Source organism: Aegilops tauschii, chromosome 4, assembly GCF_002575655.3.
Source record: "Aegilops tauschii subsp. strangulata cultivar AL8/78 chromosome 4, Aet v6.0, whole genome shotgun sequence".
NCBI classification, from domain to species: domain Eukaryota; kingdom Viridiplantae; phylum Streptophyta; class Magnoliopsida; order Poales; family Poaceae; genus Aegilops; species Aegilops tauschii.
Genome location: NC_053038.3, coordinates 449,350,900 through 449,356,213, shown reverse-complemented (window position 1 = coordinate 449,356,213; position 5,314 = coordinate 449,350,900). Strand labels below are relative to the sequence as shown.

The 5,314-nt window shown below is 44.0% G+C and overlaps 1 long non-coding RNA gene across 1 annotated transcript; it reads right to left on the bottom strand.

Annotated features, from left to right (window-relative positions):
* Positions 1 to 1,283: 1,283 nt before the first annotated feature.
* On the bottom strand, positions 1,284 to 2,238 carry LOC141021545 (uncharacterized). The gene is made up of 3 exons (XR_012182872.1): positions 1,881 to 2,238; positions 1,588 to 1,802; positions 1,284 to 1,484 (listed from the first exon to the last, which is right to left on the bottom strand). It is a non-coding gene; the product is annotated as an uncharacterized lncRNA (long non-coding RNA).
* Between the last annotated feature and the right edge of the window lie 3,076 nt (positions 2,239 to 5,314).

Genomic DNA, 5,314 nt, shown 5'->3' with positions numbered 1-5,314 from the left:
GTATGTGTCTGTCAGGGCCTTATGTGTGCACATGCACGTGTAGGTTGAGCACTTGAGCGTGAGAGTGTGTGTTGGTCGTGTGGTGTACTGGTGTGCGCATGCATGCGTGCGTGTGTGCATGTGAGTGTTGCGTGCGTGGCTGCGTGTGTACGTGTGAGTGTTGCGAGCGTGCATGGGTGCATGTGTTTGTGTGAGTGTTGCGTGGATGCAGTTCGTGTGCATGCGTGCGTGTGTGTATAATCACCACACCAGCTCCTGTGTGTTAAAACAGACGGCTCAGCATTCCAATACAAGGCCACCTTGTCCGCTGTTCCCGAGGTCATGACTTCGAACCACCGTCCAAATATTTTTTTGTTAGCAAGATGCCCGTGTGTTGCACGTAACATCAAGATGCATTTGTATGACTTGTTTATCTTGTGAGAGAAAAGGATGAACAAGGGAAGGCCTTATTTGCAAATGTGGAGAGGTGTGTGCACTAGTAGGAAAAGGGGCTTTTACCCCGGTTCATAAGGGCCTTTAGTCCCGGTTCTGGAACCGGGACTAAAGGGTCGTTACTAATGCCCTAGCCCTTTAGTCCCAGTTCTTACACGAACCGGGACTAAAGGCCGTCCACATGGCCGGTGCGTGGAGCCCAGGCAGGAGGGCCTTTGGTCCCGGTTGGTGCCACCAACCGGGACCAATAGGCATCCACGCGTCAGCACTTGGCAGGAGCTGAGGTTTTTGTTTTTTTTGAAGGGGGGGGGGGTTTAGGGGTTTTGGGGGGTTAATTTGGGTTGTTATTAGGTAGCTATTAGAGAGAAGTGTCTTCTCTTATATCTCCGTGCTTGGTTTACCAACGCTACGTATTGCTATGCCTAAACATGGCTTAGATTGAAGTGAAGGCAACATGTGGTGCATGTCGAAAGTAATACTAATCCGGACTTGATCAAGTTTGGATTGTACTACTTTCAACACGCACCACATGCATGTTGCCTTCACTTCAATCCAATCCATGTTCATTTCACCCGCTGATATATAATAACTCTTCATGCGCGCATCATGCATCATCATATATAATAACAAGTCCTACTAATCATCATCATACAACTTCTACTCGTTATTAATAACAAGTCATACGATCATCATCCTCACAGTCCTTGAACCAACCCTACTTAATTGTTCTTAGCACATGATCATCAGTATTAGGTAGGACCGAAATACCCTCTTTAAGGTAAAATAGCATAAAACAATATAGACCCTGACTCTCCATTATGGAGAATGGAGATCATCCTGTCTCCAATTCTTGCGCCTCGCTTCCTTTTGCTTCCAAGAACCTCCTTGCGATTGTCCATACATTTTTTCCATTCTTTGATTTGCATGTCTCCACTTCTTTTAGAAATCCGGTATGGACAGTTGAGATTCGTAGGATGACCTGGTTGTATATTCAAAACATCAAGCCTACCATTCTGATACATCAAATGAGGCACACAATCCTCTGGGATTATCTGTTGAAAAACATAGTAATAACTTCATAGTTAGCAATGATAATGTACTAGTTTTAGAACTATGCAAAATATGCACGGATGTTGTAATAGTAAGAAATCTTACCAGGGTATCTCCATAGTAGTTACCGTAGTTCAACACGTGCACTAGTGGCACGTATTGACCATAATGTTGAGGAGTTTGATTGTAGATATTGTAATTCTCAATATCAGTACAAAATCCGACCAGATGAGTTTTCTCCTTATAAGTTAACTCAGAGCCATCGGTGTAGTAGGTTCTGTCTACCATGTTCCGCACATTGTTTGAACAATCAAAATAAGCTGTCAATGAAAATAAGCTGTCAACTATTTTGAAATGAACAATATAAATTAGCTAATAACTATGTTTGAGAAACTCACATAGCGGTAGAATTGGAGGCGTATCAACAAGGACCCAAATGTCCATATTGTCTTGCTCGATGTCAGGATCACCAAGATCCATGGTGACAAGCATACCCTCATCAAAACCATACATCTTGCAAAATGCTTCCCAATTTTTGCAACCAAAATGGGTTACGCTCTCAGAATTATACAGCTTTACTTCAAAATCTATATCATGATGGGTCCTTAGGTGAATTTTCTTTGTTTCCATACTTTCATGGTCTTCAAAACCCATCCTCTCCAAGACGTAGCGTCTTGCATGGCATTGGATAAGCTAGCCGAATTGTAAAAGATGAAAAGTACACGTTGAAATAGTTGAAGTCGTGCTTAATTACAAAAAAATAACACTTGTCGTCGTTGCGTACCGTTTCAACATCGAACGTCTCCTCCAGCTTAATACTGAAGCGCCGATCTTCGTCCTGGTAAGGCCTGTCGCACTGACCTCGGTCGTCGTGGCACCAGTCGCACTCCCCCGGGAGACTTTCGTCGTCCGAGTACGACATTTCCTATGTTCATAATTCAAATATTAAACATCTACAATTAAATATATGTACTAAAAAACCTAAGTTAGATCATTATTATTCATCACGGGTTGACTATCGGTTTGTCGAGTCTTTTCTTGAAAACTCTCAGCTCACGTGGTGTATACATTCGACCGTTGGTGATGGTCGCTCCTCCCTTTGTCCCCGTGTGCATTACACCAAAATGTCTAGCTAGCACACGGGAACAAAGGAGAAGCGACCCCCACGACAATAGTCGGGATTCTTCGTCCTCTCATATATATATGGTGGAACTCTCCCTCACTGATTCCTCTCTGACATTTGCGACCGTCGGTGATGGTAGCTCCTCCTTTTGTTCTCGAGTGCATTACACCAAATTGTCTAGCACACGGGAACGAAGGAGAAGCTACCCCCACGACAACAATCGGGATTCTTCGCCCTCTCATATATGGTGGAGACTCGACAGACTTACAGTCAACCCGAAATATCGTTTAATTATCTTTCTAAAAGAGGATTTGGCTGGTCTCACCTCGATGTCGGAGGGGGCGGTGACGGGGACGACGGCGGGTATGATGGAGGGGCCGGGGGCTCCTAGATTTCTGCGAAAACAAAAACCCTATAAGCTATCAACTAATCATAGTGCTCTCCAATTTTAGCATTCAAAGTAGGATCGGAGTAGTTTTCCACTATGAGCATTCAATAAGCAAAATCAAATCACAAAATAAAGTAGTATTCAAATTAGGATGCATTCAATTATAAGCAAAACTACATCATCTCCATGCGTCCGTACATCGTCGAATATTATCACTAATAGACCTCGAATACTATCATACATATAGCATCGCTAGTACAGCTAGAACAGTAGCGCCCGACGGGTATCGGCGCGGGCGGTGGACACCCAAAGGGACGGAACCATCACAGGATCATAGCTCCAGTGAGATCCCTGAAGAACCTGCCAGGTATTGTCGAACCTGCCCTCCAACGCAACCATGTAGCGACGGACGTGCTGGTCCTCCTCGCTGACACGGTGACGTACCACCTCCGCGGTGTCCGGAAGCCTCGGCACCGTCACTGGCCCACGCGAGCGCCACCAAACAAGGATCGGGTCAACGACGGGCTGGTTCCTCACCAACCTACGCCCACCGGAAGGTAGCACCTCCCAAAACCAGCCCGGCGGAGCCCAGTCCCGGACATGGCCCCTCTGATCAAGCCGGCGTCCTCCGCCAAGTCGACGACGAGGATGCGGGATAGGCATCGTCGACGTCAATGCGGGAATAATTGCTTTAACTAAAAAAACAAACTAGTTCTATTAATTTCCTTGCTAAAAATAAACTACTTCTATAGTAAAATAAACTAGTTTTGTTAAATCAACTAGTTCAACTACTAATTAAGCACTTACTATAAATAAAATAAAGTAATTTTATTAATTAATCAACTAGTTCAACTACTAAGCACTTACTATAAATAATTTAAATAAAGTAGTTCTTACTAAAAATAAACTACTTCTATATATAGTAAAATTTAATAAAATAGTTCTATTAATTAATCAACTAGTTCAACTACTAAGCACTTACTATAAATAAATAAAATAAAGTAGTTCTTACTAAAAATAAACTACTTCTATATATAGTAAAATTTAATAAAATAGTTTTATTAATTAATCAACTAGTTCAACTACTAAGCACTTACTATAAATATATAAAATAAAGTAGTTCTTACTAAAAATAAACTACTTCTATATATAGTAAAACTTAATAAAATAGTTTTATTAAATCAACTAGCTATTTCAACTACTAAGCACTTATAACCTAAAATCATATAGCTACATTATATTCATACATACATAGTTCTATAAAATTGTATGAACATTATATATGAACATTATATTCATACATACATAGCCACATCCATTCATCATATAGCTACCACATACATATATATACACATTATATATATGAAAAAATGCAATGAACAAAAAAATAATACAAATTTTATGAAAAAAATAAACAGAGCCGTGGCGTGGCGGCGGCTCACATCGGGCGACGGAGGGCGACGGCGTGGGCGGCGGAGGGCGACGGCGACCGCGGCGGGCCGGGGGCGGAGGGCGACGGTGACGTACGGGCGACGGCTCGGGGGCGCGCGGCGGAGGCCGACGACGACGGCGGTGGGGGGCGGAGGACGACGGCAATGGACGATGGCGTGGGCTCGGGGGCACGGGCGACGGCGGCGGGGCAGCCTGGCGGCGTAGATCGAGCTCGCGGCGTCGTCGGGCGGGGGGAAACTGGCGATGGAAATCTGAAAATTTCCTAAGTGCTGCTTATATAGCAAAGGCTTTGGTCCCGGTTCAACGCACAAACCGGAACCAATACCCACCCTTTAGTCCCGGTTGGTGGCACCAACCGGGACCAAAGGCCTCTTTTCACCAGCGCAAAGGGCGGGAAGCAGAGTGCTTTGGTCCCGGTTGGTGGCACCAACCGGGACCAAAGGGGAGCATTGGTTCCGGTTGGAGCCACCAACCGGGACTAATGTGCTGGCGCGGTGCGGGGGGAAGTTTAGTCCCACCTCGCTAGCTGAGAGAGCTCAGCACCTGTTTATAAGCTGCGTTGCAGCTCAGGTGCTGAGCTCCTCTCTAATATGCATGCATTACATGCCTACCTTTGTCACTGCCATGTTGGGCCTATTGGGCCTGCGGGCCTGCATCCTGGCCCATGTGCAGATGGGTTTCTAGTCGTATGCAGGCCGTGTGGCCCATTAGGATGCATTTTTTTATTTTTTCCAGTATTTTTTTGTTTTTTGAATTATTTATTTTCTTTTGATTTTTGCTTTATTTTTTTATTCTTTTTGCTTTTAGCTCAGAATAATTATAAACTTTCTCTTACTCCATTAGTTTCCAAATTTGAATAGTTTAAATTT